The sequence below is a fragment of the Cryptomeria japonica genome, chromosome 7, assembly GCF_030272615.1.
Source record: "Cryptomeria japonica chromosome 7, Sugi_1.0, whole genome shotgun sequence".
NCBI lineage: Eukaryota > Viridiplantae > Streptophyta > Pinopsida > Cupressales > Cupressaceae > Cryptomeria > Cryptomeria japonica.
The window spans coordinates 654,958,203-654,970,629 of record NC_081411.1 but is presented as its reverse complement, the minus strand read 5'-3'; positions in this window follow the sequence as shown (position 1 = coordinate 654,970,629).

Genomic DNA, 12,427 nt, shown 5'->3' with positions numbered 1-12,427 from the left:
ATATATCAAATAGAGTATAATGTTTAAGCACTCAAGGTCATACACCACAATAATTGAAGCATCCAAATTAAAATCAAAGCTCCAAATAATTAATATATACCCAATTACAAATGACAAAACCACAGGCATATAGACAAATCCACATTAGGAAGCAAGAATGTAGAAAAACAAACTAGAGGGACATTACACCTTTTTCTCTCTTCATCCTAATGATGGGTCACAAAGTGTGATCTGAAATGTTGATGCAAAAATATTGAACACCATTGAATCCAAAAACAACATTCTCTTGATATTATAGATTGTAGAAATCTCTTATCTCTAACATGAAACTATTCTACATAACCCTTTAGATCTTATGTCTCAATCAACTTACTTAGGTTCAACCTTTATTCTTGTTTAATCTTCTTGCTTTCCCTTAAGTTAATACATTTAATTGCCACAACATCAATTCAAAAGAAAACTCTTATTTCTTATTACATTTCCTAGCTCAATCTTATCCAAAAGTAGGAATCTAGTTTAATAGGACACTCTTGGTAATCTAGGTAAAAGTACAAATAACTAATGCTTAGTGTATAAAATGGTTGCTTATGTTTACTAAAGTGAAATATTTCATTTATATATTGCTAGTGTAGCATTAAAATAGGCAATTGAAAAGAATATCATATTAAACTAACACAATTAGTTATTCCTACCCACATGTTGCATATGACTTGCTTACTAAGTAACAAGAGAGATCAAATCTAGTCGTCTTATTTTAGGTTCCCATAAATGCCATAAAATATTTATCCTCTACACTTAATGTATCTTTATAAACTTTGAAGTATCTTCAACATGTGGTTCCTAACTTGGCCTTTCATCATAAGCCTTTAAGTAAAAAGTTGCACACCCTTGTAATTCTGCACTATATATTGTCCTCACTTTATCATCTTGATATGAAGGATCTTAAGAATAAAATGTTAGCACTTTGAGTTCATAGTCTCCATAATTTTTTGATAATACCTACCTTTTGTATCCTTTCTAGATTGAATTTTCTCAGATAAGAGTGAAACAGATAGGTGTGTACACAACATTCTAGCATCTTGCAAAAATTTGTGAATTAGCTAACTATTTGAGTGTTACTTTCCTCTTGTCTCACTAATAGTCAAGAAGGTAACCAGTCTGCATGCAAGTTGAGAAGCTATTCAACCTGTATTCTCTCTTTTGTTTTCAATTTTGAATTTCAATACTCATTCTATCACTTATAAAGATTTATTCTTTAAAGTTATATATCTCTCTTGAATGAAAAAGAAAATAAAACCCAAGATTATTTTTTTATATCTCTTGAATGAAAAAACAACAAAACCCATAGCTATTTCATGAAGCTCTAGCAATCATTCATATATGTGATTACTATTCCATTTTAAAGAAAATATTCATGAGATCGTCACAATAGTTGAGATAGATCAAAATTGGTCTTCTTGTTATTTTTCAAAATCTTCAAGGTGACATTGTTCTTGGTGCATTACCCGCTTTCTCTTACTATTTACACTGTATCTCTATTTATGATTCCTAAGTGCCAACATTTTGTATATTTAGGATTCTTCTTATCTCCATTATTTTCCTTGTAGCTTAAGAATTTTGTTTTACAATTTAAAAACTATCAAAAATAATGTTGTCTATGGAGGATGATATACCAAAATAGAGGTTTAACTAAGGCAAGCCTCTAAACAACCACCAAAAGTATTTTCTTGTTTTCATCTTTTTGTAGGTTTTGTGTCACATCTCAACATTTGCTTCATTTATTATTTTGATGAGACTATTGGACATAACCTTATGTTTGATTAAATAGTTAATTATATGTGTGTTATTGGTAAATTAGATAATTAATTTGAATGTATCAAAGGAAATTGAAATGAAAATTATATTAAGTATCATGATATGTTTATGAGTTTTAATCTCACGTGTGCTTCAACTATGATTTATAGGACTAAACTACTAATGTGAATCTAAGTGCAAGTGAGTGTAGGTATACGTCAAAGATGAGAACTTGTCTAAAGTAGAAGTGTCCTATCCATTTGGAAATAATATGTATGATGGTAACCCAGTGTATATGAACAAACTCACATAGAACTCGGTACATTCATGAGGCTTGTGCATTGTGCGATTTCATGGTTACATGGGTTAATTGAATGATGTTATGGTTACATACTTTCTTATATCGTGCTTGTTTTGAAAATAAGATGTTAGCAACAAAAAATTGCCACCTTTATTACTTTCTCATATTTACATAAATATCTCATTTCAAAAGATAAGATTAGTTTATATTTTTACCTCAATTAAATTATCTACTTTTGTTCAATAAATAAAATATATGAAAAAATAGCAGTCGATATATCTATTAAAGAGATCAAACTTCCTTTCTGATGAACATAGTATTCACACAACATTCATAGATGAATTTTTCATACATAGAAAATACATTATACAAGGACAACGAGTTCACTAATTTGGGACTGTGAAAGCAAGCAGGAAATTGGAACAAAGGTTCTGGAGGTTGCGTCAAATTGTGAGTAGCTCGATTTGGGATATATCATTGATTTTTCTTGCAATTATATTTACAAAGTTGACATATTTGAGTGATGTCTCAGCCTTTATTTAAATTGATTTATAATTTTATGTAATATGAACACACACACACACACACACACACACACACACACACACACACACACACACACACACACACACCTATGTGTATGTACCTATGTGTGTGTGTGCATGTGTGTGTGCATGTGCGAGCGCGCGTATCTGTGAGCTCATAGGTTCTAGTGTTCTAAACCTAGTACTTTGATATCAAAATATAAAGACGTAGATGCTCTAACTTCAATAAAAAAATGAACACTCCTTATTCTTCAAACAAATCTATAATTCATTTAATAATTCATTTGTTTCTCTCTAATCATTCCATAATCACATAATGCCATTACATATGCGAGTTCAATACTTAGACACAACAAGTCTATATTCAATAAAGAGATATAATCTAGTATTCTTACAACATAGAGTACTCTTTCATAGTATTTCAATCATACTAAATATCATTCATAATTACATTACATGACTTAGGCATTCAATTGCCTTAAGCTGAAATATTCATATATAAGATATAATACACAATAAAGAGATGAGATGTGTCCTTTGATCTCCAATCCTTTATCTTTCTTCAATTCAATGCTTCGAATGAAGACGGGAACAACAAGATTCAGGCGTTTTCTCCACCCAACCTTGAAGCATATGCTTCACCATAATTCTTAAGCATTCAAGAATACTCGACCCTGCACGAATTGCTTAGCAAGAAGAATTCGATATGCAAGATGGAATCTTGGTGCGTGCCTAGCATGATAGATGCATTTTCATTTATTCTAACTCATTTAAGAAACAAGCAAGATCAATACAAGGATATGGTAGAGATTCATAAATACATCCATATATTCGAATGGTCAATAAGTTACTCGACCGAGTGTAATGCCATGCATAGCAATAAGATAGTTTGGAAAAAGCAAACTATACTCTCTATAACCCCATATTCGGCACTCATCCCAGAATGTATACTTTCCCATAAAACACATGACTAACATATTCATTCATCTAGCATGCCTATTCCTTTCATTCAATATCCTTAAATTATATTTCATGCACTATCATTCATATGCAATTAAATCATAAATCCATTTGCGAGAAAACAATCTTTTTGTTTTCAATCATTAAATAAACATTAAAGTGGAGAAAAGAAGGCGTAACACATGTATGCACATATTTGCATATAAAGAATACAAAATGGAAGTTATGAGCACACGTTCTTAAATTCTATGCTCCTATATGGTTCTGAGTTTATTTTTTGTATGGATAATCTCATTGTTTCTGTTTTCCAACTACTAAAATCAAATTTAGTTATGTTTCAAAACAATAAAGAATTTCTTGAATATATATATATATATATATATATATATGTATGTATGTATACATATATATAATATATATATGTATGTATGTATATATATATATGTACATATATACATATATATACATATATATACATATATATACACACATGTACATATATGTATATACATATGTATACATACATATATATACATACATATACATATATGTATATACATATGTATACATACATATATATACATATATATACATACATATATATATGTATGTATATATATGTATATATGTATACATGTACATATATATACATATATATATATATATATATATATATATATATGTATGTATATACATATATATACATATGTATACATACATATATATGTACACACACACACACATATATGTATATACATGTATATATGTATGTATATATATGTGTGTGTGTGTGTGTGTGTGTGTGTGTGTGTGTGCACGCACACATACACACGCACACGCGCATGCGCACACACACACACGCACACGCACACGCACACGCACACGCACACGCACACGCACACGCACACGCACACGCACACGCACACGCACATGCACACGCACATGCATGCACACACACACACATATATTTACATATATGTGTATGTGTATGTGTATATATACTGTGTTGTGACAATTCACTGCTGTTTTCATCATATTTGAAAACAAAACAAACACAGTTCTTTTACGTAACAGAGAAAGATGAAATAAGAGCAATTTAAAAAGATGTAATCTGAAAATGTTTTCATTTCTTCTAATTTTGCAACATCTAAAAGTGTGTTTTCATTTAGCTTCAAGGAAGTTATCTGTTTCATGAATTTGTTCATATGTAAATGTATATTTATATACATATGTGCAAATATACTGGTATATATTTGTATATATATATATATATATATATATATATATATATATAAAAGCTCCACTGTGCTGATTTGATCTTCAACCAAACAAAGATGAACTCTATAACAACTAGAAATACAATTCTACCAAATTGGAGTTTAAAATTGATAGAGAAAGACTTTTATACTTCCAAAATATGATTTAGACAGAGATTTAATTCAAAAGAAATGATTTTTCTACCATTCATGTTTGAAACAAACTAGAACAATGGCCTACCTGAGTAAAACGATTCTCCTGTATTGGAATGATAAAAAAGACTTGAAGGATGATGTCGATTTCCCTTTCTTCTCTTTCTAATCTCTTTCCCAAATTGGCTAAATGTTTGCAGAGTATATTCTCCATGCTTTTTTTCTGCTGTCTCAAAATATTAACTACATATTCCTTATATGCTGAAGGTGTTGGCTTTTCCTTGCAATCATGGCTTAAACTCTAAGTTTTTCTATCTGCTAACTGAAGTTGCATTTGTTTCCAACATCAGTGGTGGTAGTTTATATTGCCAGGTAAGTGTAGTACGGTTTAACCAAGTCTCCCATTACAAATTGAAGACAAAGAGTCTTTATTGCTTTAACAGTTTTCAAAAACATACCAAGTCGATAACAAGAGTCATGACTTCTTAACTTGCCACGGTTTATATTCAACTGCCAATTTGGTTTCTTAACAATCCCTTGCAACTAAGTTTTACATTCACCATTTGGTGATAACATTGCATAGTATAAAACATGCAAAGTTGATTTCATTAATATCGACTCCTTCCAACATTCACCAATCAATAAGTCTCCCATTATAAATTAAAGACAAAGAGTCAGTCTTTATTTCTTTATTAGTTTTAAAAAACATGCCAAGTCGATAACAAGAGTCACAACTTCCTAACTTGCCATGATTTATATTCAACTACGAGTTTGGTTTCTTAATAGTCGCTTGCAACTGAGTTCTACATTCACCATTCAGTGATTACATTGCATAGTATAAAACATGCAAAGTCAATTTGATTAATATCGTCTCCTTTCAACATTCACTAATCAGTATATTCAATGCATACTATTAATAATGCTATGTTGATTCTTCCTTAATCGATTCCCTCTAGTGTTTTAGATAATTCGATGCTTTAATGCATGCAACAAGTATCATGCAAGTCAATTCTTATATATATATATATATATATATATTAGTATAGAATCAAAAATTGGTTAAATCGAACTGCACTTACCTGACAATATATACCGCCACCACTGCCATTGGAAACAAATACAACTTTAGTTAGCAGTTAGAAAAACTTAGAGTTTAAGTCATGATTGTAGGGAAAAGCCAATGCCTTCAGCATATAAGGCATACAAATTTAATATTTTGAGGCAGCATAAAAAGCACATAGAACATACTCTGCAAACATTTAGCCAATTTGGGAAAGAGATCAGAAAGAGAAGAAAGGGAAATTGACATCATCCTTCCAGTCTTTTTGATCATTCTAATAGTACTGGAGAATCAATTAACTCATGTAGGCCATTGATCCAGTTTGTTTCAAACATGAATGGTAGAAAAATCAGTTCTTTTGAATGAAATATTTGTCTAAATCATATTTTTGAAGTATAAAAGTCTTTCTCTATCAATTTTAAACTCCAATTTGGTAGAATTGCATCCCTGGTTGTTGTAGAATTCATCTATTTTTGGTTGAAGATCAAATCAGAACAGTAGAGCTTTTATATTTATATATATGTACAAATATATACCAATATATTTGCACATATGTATATAAATATACATGAAAATATAAACAAATTCATGAAACCGATTACTTCATATATATATATACACACTGAGTATTTAAAAGATGGTTTTCATTATATACCGGTATATGTGTTCTCAGATTTCAACCCAAGAAGAGAAAACATGTTGAATTATACCAAACATGTACAAAACTGTAGACACTTGTCAACAATAAAAATTAGTCAGATATCATGAAAGTAAAGATACATAGATGTAAACTCAAATTCTGGAAATTCACTACTATTTTTGAAACATAACTACTGATCAGCAAAGTACTGTACACTCAGCATGTATCCTCGCCGGGGTCCGGGGCCGGGCTGGGCCTTGGGTAGGGGTTCGGGGGCGGCAGCCCTCGAGAAATTTTTTTTTGCTGTTTTTCGTTGATGAAAAATGACATTGTAATAAAACCCTAAAAAGGCCGACTTTGTTTGTTGCCCTAAAAATGCATGTTATAAGCGGCTGGGATGCTTAAGGCATTGTAAGGTTGATGTACTGTTTTTGCTGGATAATAAGAAAGGTTGGACGACTGTGTATGGTGGACGTAACCCATTCTAGGTGAACCACGTTAAATCTCTGTGTTATCTGTGTCCTATTTTATTTCTTTATCTTTTGTATTTAAATCTACATATAATTGTTAGTTCATATTTGCTTCGGATCTGCTTGAAACCCTAACAATTGGTATCAGAGCGAGGTTTTCTGTAAATTGGCATGACTTTCAGATTTGAGTGGGAGCAATGGAGGATTCCAAATTCAAGGTCAAAAATTTTAACGGCCAGAATTATCAGTTATGGAAAATGCAGATGGAGGATTACCTGTATCAAAAGGATTTGTGGCAGCCATTAGAAGGAAAGGCAAAGAAACCAACCACAATATCAGATGAAGAGTGGGACATTCTAGATAGAAAGGCACTGGGATCCATTTGATTGTGCCTTGCGTCGTCTATAACATTCAATATAATAGAAGAAAAAATGACTGTAGATTTGATGGCAACATTGGCTAAGTTGTATGAGAAACCCTTGGCTTCGAATAAGGTATTTCTTATGAAGCATTTGTTTAATTTGAAAATGAGCGAGGGAGGATCTATAGCAGAGCACTTAAATGAATTTAATACAATTACCAGTCAATTGTCTTCAGTAAAAATTACCTTTGCAGAAGAGGTTAGGGCTCTCTTGATTTTATGTTCTTTGCTAGAAAGCTGGAATAGCTTGGTTATGGCTGTAAGTAACTCTGTCTCTGGTAAAAATACTTTGGTATTTGATGATATTGTTGGTGTTATCCTAAGTGAGGAAATGCGAAGGAAAAGCACAGGTGAGACTTCAACATCATCGGGTAGTGTTTTGAATGTGGAGAATAAAGGAAGATCAAAGGAAAGAGGAAAAGGCCCTGGGAATGAGAAGTCACGAGGGAAGTCAAAGAAAGGATGCTCTCAATCTAGAGGAAAGAAAGATTGCTAGTACTGTGGAAAGCTTGGTCATCTAAAGAAAGACTGTTGGTCTCGGAAAAACAAAGAAGGAGACAAAAATGAAAATGACAATAAGGAAGCTAATATTGCAAGTAATACTTTACAAGATGCTTTAATCTTATGTTTGGATAATGTTAATGATTCCTGGGTAATAGATTCTTGGGCTTCATTTCATGCTACACCCCATAGAAAATATTTTCTAGATTATGTTCAAGGTGATTTTGGATAGGTATATTTGGGTGATGATGAGCCCTGTCAAATTGTTGGAAAAGGAAAGATAAAGATCAAGTTGCAGAATGGTAATGACTGGTTTTTGCAGGAGGTAAGACATGTTCCTAATTTAAGAAGAAATTTAATTTCTGCAGAGCAACTAGGTAGTGAAGGTTGCATAGTTACCTTCTCAGACAGTATGTGGAAGGTCACTAAAGGATCATTAGTAGTAGCTAAAGGTGCAAAGGTAGGCACATTATATCTGTGTACTCGTAACACTTACTCTACCTTAGTTGCTATAGATAAAGTTACTGCAGGGACAACAATAATAAATGTTGCAAGAACAGATTCGATAATGTGGCACCATAGGCTTGGGCACATGAGTGAGAAAGGGATGAAAATCCTTCACTCCAAAAATCTATTGCCAGGACTAAAGAAGATTGATTTAGAGTTCTGTGAAAACTGTGTTTATGGTAAACAGAAAAGAGTCAGATTTCTCAAGGTTGGGAAAGAGAAGAAGAGTGAGAAGTTAGAGCTTGTACATTCAGATGTATGGGGACTGGCTCAGGTATCATCTCTTGGTGGCTCTTGTTATTATGTTATTTTTATTGATGACTCAACCAGAAAAAAAGGGGTATATTTCCTAAAACAAAAATAAGATGTTTTTGAAACTTTTAAGAAATGGAAATCTTTGGTTGAGAATGAGACAGGAAAAAAGTTGAAGTGTCTCAGATCGGATAATGGAGGTGAGTATTGCAGAAAAGCATTTGAAGATTACTATTCCTTAAATGGGATTTGAAAGCAGAAGACAGTTCCAGGAACTCCACAGGAAAATGGTGTGTCAGAGAGAATAAATAGGACCATCATGGAACGTGCGAGGAGCATGAGATTGCATGCTGGATTGCCCTTACATTTTTGGGCAGATGCTGTACATACTGCTATCTATTTGATAAATAGAGGACCTTCAACCCCTTTGGATGGTGGTATTCTAAAGGAGGCATGGACTGGTAAAAAGGTAAATTATTCTTTTCTAAAAACTTTTGGTTGCGAAGCTTTTGTCCATGTTGATAAAGAAAACAGAACCAAGCTTGATGCTAAATCTCAGAAATGTACCTTCATTGGATATGGGATAGATGAATATGGCTATCGGTTATGGGATTTTGAAAATAAGAAAATAATTAGAAGTAGAGATGTTATATTCAATGAGAAGGTTATGTATAAAGAACAGATGCAGGAAAAGAAGCATGAACAGGACAAACAAGAATATGTGGTGTTGGATGAGATTCCTTAAAATGAAATGCCACAGGTACCTGATGCTCAACAACAACAGATTGTCCCACAAACTCCTACAAGTGTTAGATGTTCTACGAGGACAAGTAGACCCCCTAAAAGATTTTCTCCTTCTTTGTATTCTATTTTATTAACAGATTCTGGTGAACCAGAAGAATATGAAGAAGCAATGCAGGTAGATGCCAAAACACAGTGGGAGCTAGGCATGAAAGAGGAGATGGACTCCTTGATAAAAAATAAGACTTGGGACTTAGTCCCTTTACCTACAGAAAAATGAGCCTTGCCTAACAAATGGGTTTATCGGCTGAAGGAGGAAGGAGGTCAAAAAAGATATAAGGTCAGACTTGTGGTAAAATGTTTTGCACAGAAAAAGGGTATAGATTATGATGAAATATTTTCTCCAGTTGTAAAAATGACTTCAATTAGAACTGTACTTAGTCTTGTGGCTGCAGATGATTTACATCTTGAACAATTAGATGTCAAAACAACTTTTCTCCATGGAGATTTGGAGGAGGAAATTTACATGTTGGAACCACAGGGATATGAGGTCAAAGGTAAGGAGAACTTGGTGTACAGGTTGAAGAAAAGTCTGTATGGCCTAAAGCAAGCACCCTGACAATGGTATTTAAAATTTGATAGTTTCATGGCTAAACATGGTTATCATAGATGTCATTATGATCATTGTGTATATTTTAAGAGATTTGATAATGGCAGTTATATTATCCTGTTTCTTTATGTTGATGACATGCTTGTTGCTGGGTCTAGCATGCAACATATAAATGATCTTAAACAGAAATTAGCCAGGTCATTTGCTATGAAGGATTTGGGTGCAGCTAAGAAAATTCTTAGTATGAGGATTACATGGGACAGGAAAAATAGAACCTTGAATTTGTCCCAAAGTGAGTATATAAAGAAGGTGTTGAAAAGATTTAACATGTAGGATGCAAAAACAGTTAGTACACCTTTGGCTAGTCATTTCAAATTGACTAAGGAGATGTGCCCAAAGGCACAGGAAGAGGTTAATAAAATGTCTAACATCCTGTATTCATCAGCTGTTGGTAGTCTGATGTATGCAATGGTATGCACAAGGCCAAATATTGCACATGCAGTGGGAGTTGTGAGCAGGTTTATGAGTAATCCGGGTATGGAACATTGGAATGTTGTGAAATGGATTCTTCGGTATTTGAAAGGAACTACTATGAAGGCATTATGTTTCAAAGGATCTAATGCTGCTCTGAGTGGATTTGTTGACTCTGATCTGGCGGGTGATATTGATTCACGAAGGAGTACTATAGGGTATGTTTTTACTATAGGGGGAACTGTAGTTAGTTGGATTTCTAGGCTGCAAAAGGTTGTTGCACTTTCAACCACTGAAGCTGAGTATGTTGCTACTACAGAAGCCAGGAAGGAGATGATTTGGTTGCAATGTTTTCTAAAGGAATTGGGTCAGACACAAGAGGATAGCCCATTGTATACTGATAGCCAGAGTGCCATTCATCTTGCAAAGAACTCTTCTTTTCATTCAAGGACAAAGCACATTCAGCTCAAGTACCACTTCAGCTGGACTGTTTTGGAGGAGGGTCAGTTATGGCTTGAGAAGATTCACACAAGTGAGAATCCTGCCGATATGTTCACAAAGGCAGTTCCACAGGAGAAGCTAATTTCTTCATCAGTTTTTGTTGGTCTTCTTGATTGATAATTGTGGAATTTATACTAGTCAAGTCCTAATGTTTTATCCAGTGGATGTTGCATGTACAATGGCGTCGTGTAGTATCAGTCTCCAAGTGGGAGATTGTTCAGTGTGGAGCCTGATCAGTCTCCAAGTGGGAGATTGTTCAGTGTGGAGCCTGATCAGTCTCCAAGTGGGAGATTGTTCGGTGTGGAGCTTGATCAGTCTCCAAGTGAGAGATTGTTGAAATGTGGCGACTGATCAACAAAGTACTATACACTCAACATGTATCCTCGTCGGGGTCTGGGGCCGGGCTGGGCCCCGGGCAGGGGTTCGGGGGCGGCAGCCCCCGAGAAATTTTTTTTTGCCATTTTTCGTTGATGAAAACCGACATTGTAATAAAACCCTAAAAAGGCCAACTTTGTTTGTTGCCCTAAAAACACATGTTATAAGCGGCTGGGATGCTTAAGGCATTGTAAGGTTGATGTACTATTTTTGCTGGATAATAAGAAAGGTTGGACGACTGTGTATGGTGGACGTAACCCATTCTGAGTGAACCACGTTAAATCTCTGTGTTATCTGTGTCCTATTTTATTTCTTTATCATTTGTATTTAAATCTGCATATAATTGTTAGTTCATATTTGCTTCAGATCTGCTTGAAACCCTAACAGGCATTTCATACAAGGTCTGGTAATTTTTGTATTATGAAATATTTTGGGGGAGTGTAATCTTCATGGTTGGGTAGAAAAGTGCCTAAGACAAGTTTTCATCTTTCGAGCTAGCAGATGACTCTTGGGGTTGATGGTGTCCAAAGACCTATTGACTATATTTTCTCATACCATTTCTTACACACACACATCTTGTATTGTACCTAATGTGGTATTGTCTTAGATATAAGACTTGAGATGCCTAATTTTTTACTATTATTTATATCATTCTCACATACTAATACTTGGATTAAGAACTACCTTATTGAGATGTATTTGACATTTAATATGAATATTGAGTTATTATATTTAGCTTTATATTATTTTATTTTTTAGTATTTATTTATTTGTGAGTTAATGTTTAAGGGGAGAGGGCCTTTACTTTTTGTTAGGAAATAAGTTATCTCACTTGGTGATCTCTTTTCTAGCCTCTTTCTTTTATATTA